Genomic DNA, 12542 nt, shown 5'->3' with positions numbered 1-12542 from the left:
AATTACCTATTAGCAGTTTCTTTAACGTGATCATTAGTTTCCGTGAGCCTTGTCGCCCTCGCCTCAGGCCCTTTCCATAACCAGTTTATCCCTCAACTGATTCCTAGTTATGCATCCCAATTTTAACCCCTTCCTCTTCTCGATCTACCTTATACACATTCTCAGGGGAAGGTTCTGTTCGTGGTTGAGCTACTGAGGGGGTAGTAGGTGGGCTATTGGGGACGGGGCAAGAGGTCAAGCAGTGGGAAAATATAGTCCTGGGGTTTCCTGATAGGGATGTTTGTGGGTAGGTTGTTGGTTGAAGGGTGGTTTGTTGTCCTCCCCTGCCTTTACACTTTTGTCACCCATGTGTGCCTGTTAGGGTGGGTGGAGTGAGAGGGCTGCCAGAGCTGATGGGATGGGGTGACTTTTTAATTTTTGTGAGTGTTTTATGCTGTGGTGGGCAGGAGTGAGAGAGGGAGATCTGCAAAATGGCTATTTGCTGGGGCATTGTGTGTCTGCTTCCTGGCTCTTTTCCCTCAAAACATCCAGCACTTCTTCACATAGTGCACACAGAGAACCTGGGGCAGCTTTCAATGGTCTTGAACCCAATCTTTGTGTATTCCAAGTGGGAAAGCGAATCCACAAAAAAAACATCTGGGCATTACACAGGAAATCTCTTGATGAGATGACCATTATGTCCCTTTGTCTCTACCGGACATGGCAATTAGTGTGTCTGGGTGATTTAGACATATCTTGTCCAATAACAGAAAGGGGTTTGATTGCCGATAAGAGAATTACTCTGCAGCAATACAGCCAGAGTTTGACTGTACATCGTCAGTCATCTTTGGGTTTGTGTATCCACTTAAAAAAAATACTCAGGTCTTATTTAAAGTCCAATATTTCCTGGTAGGATTCCATCTTTTTCTCCATAATTGGGACAAAGTAAATGGTGATAGAGTTGGCTGAGACAAGGTGGAAGATGGTTGGTGTGGAGCATTAACACCAGTTAAATGATCTATTTTTGCAGTGTAAAATGTGATGTAATTTTAGTTTGGAAATTAAGCAGAAAAGAGTTTTACATTTATATAGCACCTTTCAGGACCCACGATGACTCAAAGTGGTTTCCAGCCAATGATATACTTGAACAAGGCAGCTGACTGGCTCACAACCACCTCCCTCCACCAAGAACTATGATATTAATGGCTAGTTTTTCTGTTGATTGAGGGATAAATATTGCCCAGGACATGGGCGGGGTGGGGGACTTCCCTGCTCTTCTTCAGCACAGTCCCATGGGATCTTTGACATCCACTCAAACAGGAAGATGCGTTTATTGTCTCATCCGATATAAGTCACCCCTGACAATGCAACACTCCCTCAGTACTGCACTGGAGGGTGGACTCTGAGTGTTGCGCTCAAGCCCTGGAGTGAGGATACAACCTCGGGAACCTTGTGATTCAGAGGGGAATGTGCTACATGCTGAACCACAGTTAACATTGTGGAAAGGACATTTTAAAATCCAAATCCTTCGCTGAAAAGTGGCACTTATTTGAAAGTAATTCATAATCGGAATGTATATCTCAAAAATCAGATGTTCACGTCATCCACGATTTGTTTCCAACGATTGAGCTGGAGTCCGAAATCTCTTTTATCCTGAGTCAGGATTTTAAAAGCAGCCACCTCCCCACCCCCCCTCCCCATCCCAGCAACAAGTGAACTCCCGATCTCATTGGATATCGTCCAGCAATCTGACATGACTATTAAAAGCTCTGTTCAATATCACGACAGTCCTGACTCCAAATGTAAAAGAGACACGGAAGCAATGGGAGCAGTCAGAAATTAACTGTGAGAATTTCACTGAGTTTCACTCTCCTTCCTCCAGGGAAACAGTGCGGGTAAGGAGCAAGAAATCAAACTGAGAGAAGTTATCTAAGTGACGAGAGTGAATCAAATTCAACAAGTTTAAAAATGATCACAGCCAATCACTGATCTGCTCCTTCTCCCTGGAGACAGTTCCAGGATTTTGACCCAATGACAGTGAAGGAACGGTGATATATTTCCAAATCAGTATGGTGAGTGGTTTGGAGGGGAACTTTGAGGTGGTGGTGTTCCCACATGTCTGCTGCTCTTCAAATCCAGCTGCCAATCAAAATCACCAATTCTGTACTGAACTGGTTCTGTGATCTGAACCTGAAAGCTCGGGCTGTCTGTTTGAAAATCTTGTCAATCCAGCTCAGAACACATTGTACCAGTCACAGCCAATCGAACAATACTTTAATAATGTCCAAGTGGAAAAGCAAATCTGCAAGAAACATCAGGTGCCACACAGAAAATCTCTTAATGAGATTCAATCAACATCAGAATAATCTCCCTGTGACTGAAACTAATTAGTTCTAGAATTTTCCCTGTGGTAGTTATATTAGAAGTGTGGTTGCAATAACAACAGTTTTGTAAAAATTCAATCAAGGGATGTGATGTCACTGGCTAGGCTATCATTGATTGCCTCTCCCTAATTGCCCTTGAGTAGGAGGTGGTGAGCTGCCTTCTTGAACTGCTGCAGTCCCTGTGATGTAGATACACCCACAGTGCTGTTAGGGAGACAGTTCCAGGATTTTGACCCAACGACAGTGAAGGAACAGTGATATATTTCCAAATCAGTATGGTGAGTGGTTTGGAGGGGAACTTTGAGGTGGTGGTGTTCCCACATGTCTGCTGCCCTTGTCCTTCTAGATGGTTAAGAGTGGCATGGTGGCACACTGCTGTCACACAGCACCAGGGACACAGGTTCAATTCCGGCCTTCAGTGACAGTGTGGAGTTTTTACATTCTCTCCGTATATGTATGGGTTTCCTCTGGATGCTCTGGTTTCCGCCCACAGTCCAAAGATGTACAGGTTAGGTGGATTGGCCATGCTAAATTGCCCCTTAGTGTTCCAAGATGTGTAGGTTAGGGGGAGTAGTGGGACAAGTAAATACATGGGGTTATGGGGATAGGGCCTGAGTAAAATGCTCTGTCAAGTGTAGATTTGATGGGTCGAATCAGCTCCTTCTGCACTGTAAGAATTCTATGATGCAGTGATCACAAGTTTGGAAGATGTTGTCATAGGAGTCCTGGTGAGTTCCTGCAGTGCATCTTGTAGATGGCACACAATGCTGTCACTGTTCACCATTGATGGAAGGAATGGATGCTTAAGGTGATGAAAAGGGTAATAATCAAGCATGCTGCTTTGTCCTGGATCCATTGAGCTTTGAGTGTTGTTGGATCTGCACTCATCTGGGAAAGTGGAGAGTATTCCATCACACTCCTGACTTGTGCCTTATAGGTGGTGGACAGACTTTGGGGATTCAGGAGGTGAGTTACTCAGCTCAGAATTGCAAACCTCTGATCCGTCAATGGTAAGCCCCAGGACATTGACAGTGGGGGATTGAGTGATGGTAATACTCTTGAATGTCAAAGGGAGATGGTTAGATTCTCTTTTGTTGAAGATGGTCATTGCCAGAAGCAAATGTTATTTGCCACTTGTCAACCCAAGCCTGGATGTCGTGCCGGTCTTGCTGCATTTAGACATGAATTGCTTCAGTATTTGAGGTGTTGTGATTTGTGATTTCTATGGAGTATTTACATAATAATATGTCCCAAGGCACTATACAAGAATAGTAACTTGTACTTAGAAAGCTTATTAGTCTTAGGAGTGTTATATAAGAAAATTGACTCTGATAAAGTTTAAAGCAGTGTCCCCAAGAAGGAAGTGGAAGCAGCAAGGTGGAGAGGTTATGGAAGAGCTTAGAATAGAACATAGAACATAGAACAGTACAGCACAGAACAGGCCCTTCGGTCCACGATGTTGTGCCGAGCTTTATCTGAAACCAAGATCAAGCTATCCCACTCCCTATCATCCTGGTGTGCTCCATATGCCTATCCAATAACCGCTTAAATGTTCCTAAAGTGTCTGACTCCACTATCACTGCAGGCAGTCCATTCCACACCCCAACCACTGTCTGCGTAAAGAACCTACCTCTGATATCCTTCCTATATCTCCCACCATGAACCCTATAGTTATGCCCCCTTGTAATAGCTCCATCCACCCGAGGAAATAATCTTTGAACGTTTACTCTATCTATCCCCTTCATCATTTTATAAACCTCTATTAAGTCTCCCCTCAGCCTCCTCCGCTCCAGAGAGAACAGCCCTAGCTCCCTCAACCTTTCCTCATAAGACCTACCCTCCAAACCAGGCAGCATCCTGGTAAATCTCCTCTGCACTCTTTCCAGCGCTTCCACATCCTTCTTATAGTGAGGTGACCAGAACTGCACACAATATTCCAAATGTGATCTCACCAAGGTCCTGTACAGTTGCAGCATAAACCCACGGCTCTTAAACTCCAACCCCCTGTTAATAAAAGCTAACACACTATAGGCCTTCTTCACAGCTCTATCCACTTGAGTGGCAACCTTTAGAGATCTGTGGATATGGACCCCAAGATCTCTCTGTTCCTCCACAGTCTTCAGAACCCTACCTTTGACCCTGTAATCCACATTTAAATTAGTCCTACCAAAATGAATCACCTCACATTTAAACTCCATTTGCCATTTTTCAGCCCAGCTTTGCATCCTATCTATGTCTCTTTGCAGCCTACAACAGCCCTCCACCTCATCCACTACTCCACCAATGTTGGTGTCATCAGCAAATTTACTGATCCACCCTTCAGCCCCCTCCTCTAAGTCATTAATAAAAATCACAAAGAGCAGAGGACCAAGCACTGATCCCTGTGGCACTCCACTAGCAACCTACCTCTAATCCGAAAATTTTCCATCCACCACCACCCTCTGTCTTCGATCAGATAAGAAGTTTAACAACACCAGGTTAAAGTCCAACAGGTTTATTTGGTAGCAAAAGCCACACAAGCTTTCGGAGCTCCAAGCCCCTTCTTCAGGTGAGTGGGAATTCTGTTCACAAACAGGGCATATAAAGACAAAGACTCAATTTACATGAATAATGGTTGGAATGCGAATACTTACAGCTAATCAAGTCTTTAAGAAACAAACAACGTGAGTGAAGAGAGCATCAAGACAGGCTAAAAAGATGTGTATTGTCTCCAGACAAGACAGCCAGTGAAACTCTGCAGGTCCAGGCAAACTGTGGGGGTTACAAATAGTGTGACATGAACCCAATATCCTGGTTGAGGCCGTCCTCGTGTGTGCGGAACTTGGCTATCAGTTTCTGCTCAGCGACTCTGCGCCGTCGTGTGTCGCGAAGGCCGCCTTGGAGAACGCTTACCTGAATATCAGAGGCCAGTTGTTATGGGGAGTGATGGAGTCATTCATTCAGGAACAGAGTTTGAAGTGGAGACTGAAGTCAATGGTTTCAGTCTTCTCCATATTTAATTGGAAGAGATTTCTGCTCAGCCAGGCCTGGGTGTCAGATAAATAGTTTGATCATTTAAAATGGCATTGGATCTGAGAGGTGATGGTGAGGTTGATGTTGATATTGTCAGTGTGAAACTAACACTGATTTGGGATGATGTAACTGAGGGGCAGTATGTTGGTGAGAACGAGAAGGGGTTGAGGATTGATTCTTGAGGAACAGCAGATGTAATGGTCCAGGAGCAGGAAGAGAGGCCATTGCATATGACTCTGTGGCTACCATTGGATTAAGTGTGGAAACATGTACAATCAGCCATACCCAGCTCGATAACAGGGAGAGAAGAGACAGAACCATTAATAATGTCAACTAACATAGGAACCAGAATGGAAAGTTGGGTAGTCAGCAGTTTGGTGGGAACAGCAGGAGGTGTTTCTCATTGACAGGCTGAGTACAAGAAGGCTTCCTATAGAAGGAAAACTAGGCAACAATGTGCATTCTGGGCTAGAGAGGGATGTTTAACCTAATGGGTGAGAAGAAGGATAAGAAGTGACAGGTGCAGCTGATCACATGGGCTCAATCTCAGTGATACAAAGTTCCATGAGGTCTACACATGTCTGTCACTACACGCCTGCCCAGCAGTGTGACCTCGCTGGGATTTCTCACTGAATTATGATGTTTTTGGTCTGTGAGGGAAGGTGTCACACAACAGTTGTGGCCCAGTCTCTGTGGATGTGGCCCTGGGAATAAGGGCATCCATCAGCCAAGAACTTAAATGCTTCAAGAATTTTAGTTTCCTCGTGATGGGAGCTAAGGTAAGATAGTTATGATAGTTGAGCTATGATTTGAACTGAATCACACACAAACCCAGATTTTCCATTTTCACTCAGCTTGCCCTCTCTGTGATCCACATCAGGTGCTGCCTCCCTGAAATATTGAGGGGGAAGTACAAAATGTTTCACATCCCATTCCTTCCCTCAGCCTGACTTCGTGAAGATGGAAAAAGCTCCATTAGGGATTTTCCAGCTTCTTACTCCTGTTCACAGCCTGATTAAGGATGATCCCTCACACCAGTCTTGTCCTTTATCTGATGGTAAATAAAGTACTGCCACTCACACTCTCTACTTTCCTCTCAAAGGAGAAAACCCAACTCAACCAAAGACAAAGAAGTGACATTGGGAAGGAGCCACAAGCCTCTGTCCTCGTGCCCTTTCTGAGGTGAAGCTCTGGAATCACTGGGCACTCACACGGGGAAACAGCGAAAAACAGGATGGGATAAGCCAGCTCCAGGTTTGTCAAAAAACTTTTCATATTGTGTCTCTTCAGTTCCTTCAGTTCCAGCACAACCTGTCATTGCAATACATTGCCATTGCTCAGTGTCAGCACTTGTAATGAGAGTGTCCTGAACAATTCTCTTGCTCATATACCTCCATTAACCTCTCCTCTTCTTCAGCCCTTCAGCAGAGGAGGAGGAGCCTCAAGAACCAGGGCCGTCAGTTTGGGCTTCAGCCAACCCTCATTTCATCAAGCCCATCATTATGTCTGCATCTTACTGATGTCAGTTGAGAGATGTCTGCTCAGGAGGGCACTGTCAGACTGCGGGGGGACTGCATTATTCACAGGCTGAGAAGTAACTTGGGTGGTAGGTGAGGTGCAGTGGTTAATGTCTGGAAGAACAGGAAATGTTTACCCTCTATTTACAGATCACAAGGATCTCGGAGAGCACCAGCTAAAGTTAGGAGTTTAAACACGTCCAGTCAGGAAAGGTAATGTCCAGCATTTGCATCATATGATAGGCAGCAGGTGGGGGCTGCAGAGCAGTGATGCTGATTGGCTGTTGCAGGTAAGATTTGCATAGGTGCAGTCACTGTTCCCAGAAGGTGGATCTCCAGAAGACACCCTCTGTCTTCAAGTGAAAGCAAGCGTCTAGTTGAGGGCATCAGAACAGCAATGCTGATTGGTGCTGCAGGCAAGATTTGCATATGCATAGTCACTGCTACTGGAAGGTGGACCTCTGGAAGACACCCTCCATTGTCAAGTGAAGTTGAGTGTCCAGGTGAGGGCAGCAGAGTGGTCATGCTGCTGTAGGCAAGATTTGCACGGCCTTTTGGCTAAGATCAAGTGTAGTCTGCTGGTACTGCACTTAGTACTGGCCACTGGGTTGCATTTAAGCTTCATTTTCATAAGAAGCAATTTTTTAAAGTGGCATCTTGGCCTTTTGCCTAAGATGCAAATGAGATCAAGCCTTGGAGAAGGAAGGCCTGTGCCTCCTCCAATCAGCTTGGCTCATGTAGATCAGACCCAATAAGAAGTTTAACAACACCAGGTTAAAGTCCAACAGGTTTATTTGGTAGCAAAAGCCACACAAGCTTTCGAGGCTCTGAGCCCCTTCTTCAGGTGAGTGGGAATTCTGTTCACAAACAGAACTTATAAGACACAGACTCAATTTACATGAATAATGGTTGGAATGCGAATACTTACAACTAATCCAGTCTTTAAGAAACAAAACAATGGGAGTGGAGAGAGCATCAAGACAGGCTAAAAAGATGTGTATTGTCTCCAGACAAGACAGCCAGTGAAACTCTGCAGGTCCACGCAACTGTGGGAGTTACAAATAGTGTGACATAAATTCTGATTCTAGGATCGCATGATAAAGACTCAGGAGGAAAAAAGCAGAAATATTTATGTGAAATAGTGTGACATAAACCCAATATCCCGGTTGAGGCCGTCCTTGTGTGTGCGGAACCTGGCTATCAGTTTCTGCTCCGCGACTCTGCGCTGTCGTGTGTCGCGAAGGCCGCCTTGGAGAACGCTTGGAGACCCAAGACAGGGTAAAGGATTGTGTAACCTGTCTTGTCAACTTGGATTGGAAATGTCTCAACTTGTTGAGACTCTGAATTGGACTTGATTTGATTGAATTGGAAAAGTATAAAAACAAAATGCTGGAGGCATTTGCATGGTTGCAGTCACTGCTACCAGATGATGGTCCCCCTTTAGCTGTTGCCCCAGGCTGTTGGACTGTTTTTCAGTTGCTAACTGCTGCCCCTGCAGGCTGTATACTACAATCTCCTTTTTCCTGAATCTCGTGGCACAGCCTCTGTGGTGCCTTCTTTAGATTGTAGCGCGCCTCTGTCAGACGCTGCCCTCAGGATTGTGTTGTTGCTGCATTCACCCTCGTGTTTCAGGTCTTGTTGCTGGAACGCAACTTCTAAACTTCCTCATTGAAGCCATTGCTCCTGAGAATTTCCAAAAGGATTCTCACCCTTTAAGAATTCAAATTTAGCCTTTAGGATTGGTTTGTTACGCAATGTCAGGTTATGGTAATTCTTCTTGCTGTTGGTATATTCGCTTGGCTTCAGATGCTGCTGTACAGAGTGAAATATTGGAAGAATATTGGTGTTGCAGACTGCACTCTGAACAACTCCAACTCTTTTCATTCAGTCATGTGGATCAAATCCCATCCAAATATTGTTCATGAATTTCTGTGCTGGCTCCTTTTTCTCCTGTTGTTGCCATTGTTTATGATCAACAATCTTTTTATCCTTGTTGACTTTTAATGCATGAAGGAAGTCAGCAGCTCCTTTTCCAAATGGAATATTCTTTCCAATGAACTTGAGGATTTCCTTATGGTAAGGAGTTTCGAGGTGCGCCTCGATTTCTTGTTGCTCTGTGGTTATGAATTTACAAAGTGAGCACGTTAACGCATTCCGGTCATCCTCACCACATTTTTCAGTATATTTTTGACCTTCATTTTTTGTTCAAGCATTCATATGCATCTCCCATAAAGTCTTCATTCCTTTGTGTCTGGATCCTGAACCATATTTGTTACTGTATACTCTGCGTTTGTTGTCTTGTCCCAGCACTGCGAACCTGAGCCTTGGCCACGGCTGCTACTTTCTGCTACTTCAGGCTTTTGGTTGGGTTTGCTTCGGACTCCGACATGAGATTCACCTTGGCCCAGTTTAGCCTGATTCTCTCCAGCCAGGCTCTCCCCATTAGGGCTGGATGGTTACCCTTAATGATGTGCAGGAACAGGTCTGTGATTTGTCCATTCAGCTGAACATTTCCAACCCCACAACGGACCACTGCCCCAGTGCAGTGCACTGCACCAGAAGGACGTGGAGGCTTTGGAGAGAGTACAGAGGAGGTTTACCAGGATGTTGCCTGGTATGGAGGGGCTTGGTTATGAGGAGAGATTGGGGAAACTGGGGTTGTTCTCCTTGGAAAGATGGAGGATGAGGGGAGACTTAATAGAGGTGTATAAAATTATGAAAGGCATAGATAGGGTGAACGGTGGGAAGCTTTTCCCCGGGTCGGTGGTGACGTTCACGAGGGGTCATAGGTTCAAGGTGAAGGGGGGGGAGGTTTAACACAGATATCAGAAGGACATATTTTACACAGAGGGTCGTGGGGGCCTGGAATGTGTTGCCGGGCAAGGTGGTGGAGGTGGACTCACTGGGAACGTTTAAGACTTATCTAGACAGCTATATGAACGGAGTGGGAATGGAGGGATACAAAAGAGTGGTCTAGTTTGGACCAGGGAGCGGCGCGGGCTAATTGTTCTTTGTTTCTCGTTTCAAGGCTTCATTCTATGATCATCTTGCTGGTGCCAGTACAGAGCGAGACTGCAGACAGTTGGGAACCTGTCTCTGGGGCAGGGAATTCAGATGGTGTTCGTAAAGCAGAAGTGGAAATGAATAGGGTTGGGAAGCATTTTCTGATCAGGGCCAGTGTGATCTCCTGGACTCGTTTCGATCGCCACAGGGGTCGGAGAGGAATTTCCCAGATTTTTTTTTCCCCATATTGGCCCTGGGGTTTTCACTCTGGGTTTTCGCCTCTCCCTGGAGATCACATGGTCTGGAATGGGGGGGTGGGGGTGAGTTAATAGGTTGTGATGAACAAAGCATCGTAGCTGTGAGGGACAGCTCGGTGGATAGGATATTAGGATGTAGATAGGCTGGAAAATTGGGCGGGGATCCTGGATTCAGGATTCAATCCTGGACCGGGGAGCGGCGCGAGCTTGGAGGGCCGAAGGGCCTGTTCCTGTGCTGTATTGTTCTTTGTTCTTTGTTGTTCTTTGTTCTATGTGAGGGAAATTAAAGTCTCCCACTACAACAACCCTATTTTTTCTGCACCTGTCCAGAATCTCCTTACATATCCGTTCCTCAACTTCCAGTGGGCTGTTGGGAGGCCTGTGGTATACCCAGGCCTCCCAACAGGAGTATAAGGAGTATAGTAGGGGGCTGAGCACAGACAGAACATAAGAACATAAGAAATAGGAGCAGGAGTCAGCCATCTCGCCCCTCGAGCCTGCCCCGCCATTCAATAAGATCATGGCTGATCTGATAGTGGTTTAGTTCCACTTTCTCGCCCGCTCCCCATAACCCTTAATTCCCTTATTGATCAGAAATCTATCTACCTGTGACTTAAATATATTTAACGAGGTAGCCTCCACTGCTTCAATGGGCAGAGAATTCCAGAGATTCACTACTCTCTGAGAGAAGAAGTTCCTCCTCAACTCTGTCCTAAACTGACTCCCCCTTATTTTGAGGCTGTGTCCTCTAGTTCTTGTTTCCTTTCTAAGTGGAAAGAATCTCTCTGCCTCTACCCTGTCTGGCCCCTTCATTATCTTATATGTCCCTATAGGATCTCCCCTCAGCCTTCTAAACTCCAACGAGTACAGGCCCAATCTACTCAATCTCTCCTCATAAGCTAACCCCCTCATCTCCGGTATCAACCTGGTGAACCTTCTCTGTACTCCCTCCAAGGCCAATATATCCTTTCGCAAATAAGGGGACCAAAATTGCACACGGTACTCTAGTTGCGGCCTCACCAGTACCTTGTACAATTGCAGCAAGACCTCCCTGCTTTTATACTCCATCCCCTTCGCAATAAAGGCCAACATTCTCACTGGAAAGACGGAGGATGAGGGGTGACCTAATAGAGGTGTATAAAATTGTGAAAGGCATAGATAGGGTGAACGGTGGGAAGCTTTTTCCCAGGTCGGTGGTGACGTTCACAAGGGGTCATAGGTTCAAGGTGAGGGGGGGGGCAGGTTTAACACGGATTTCAGAAGGACGTATTTTACACAGAGGGTGGTGGGGGCCTGGAATGCGCTGCCAGGCAAGGTGGTGGAGGCGGACACACTGGGAACATTTAAGACTTATCTAGATAGCCGTATGAACGGAGTGGGAATGGAGGGATACAAAAGAATGGTCTAGTTTGGACCAGGGAGCGGCACGGGCTTGGAGGGCCGAAGGGTCTGTTCCTGTGCTGTATTATTCTTTGTTCTTTGTATAGGTTTTGAGTATTATCTTTGAGGGTTTCAAGGCAACATGTGACAGTTTCTTTTGGTAAACCGTTCTCAATACCAATAAAACAGCGGCTCTGGTGACCACCTCCATTTTTACCGGTTGACCGTTCAGTAAGGTAATGACCCACTAACGGCAGGGTGCTCCGTTAATTGACAATACGTTCAACAACGGTTCATTATCTGAGTGTGACTCTGGCCCTTTTTCACTCCCTTTTCATATCACATGGCTACTCTCCCCTCTATTTGGTTTTCCACTTGATTCATTTGGATCATGCTTCTTATAATTGTTGTTGGAAACTTGTTTCTTTCTCCAACACGTATGTTCAATGTTCCCCTTTTAACCACAATGCCAGCTTTTTGCACCTTTACTCCAGCAATCTGCTGCTGTGTGCCCAGTTTTTGCACATCGATAGAAATTTCAAAACTGTGCCACATTAATCAGATTTCAGCTGATACCTTATGGACTTCAATGTTTGAGCTTAATTAGCTTCTAGTTCCAAAGAGATCATGATTTCTAAAGCCTTCTTTAAGTCCAAGTTGCTTTATGTTAACAGCCTTTTCTAGATAGCATTGCTTCTTAATCCACACAATAGTCTGTCTCTCATGATATTGTTCAAGACATCTCCAAATTCACAGAATTCAGCTAATTTCTTCAAAGTAACTACAAATTGTGTGATTGATTCCCTTTCTTGCTGGTTACATTGATGGATTATGAAACCCTTGGCGATGACCCAGGAAAGAAATGGCTCTGCAACATCTCCACAATCTCACCGTAAGTTTTGAGCCTGGTTTTTTCCAATTGTACCAGACTACTTTATTTATGATCTCAGAGTAAAGGCACCTCTGATAGTAACAACTACAATATGATTGAATTTTACAACTAGTTTGAA

Source organism: Mustelus asterias, chromosome 4, assembly GCF_964213995.1.
Source record: "Mustelus asterias chromosome 4, sMusAst1.hap1.1, whole genome shotgun sequence".
NCBI classification, from domain to species: domain Eukaryota; kingdom Metazoa; phylum Chordata; class Chondrichthyes; order Carcharhiniformes; family Triakidae; genus Mustelus; species Mustelus asterias.
The sequence above is the reverse complement of the archived record's forward strand: the minus strand, read 5'-3'. Positions refer to the sequence as shown.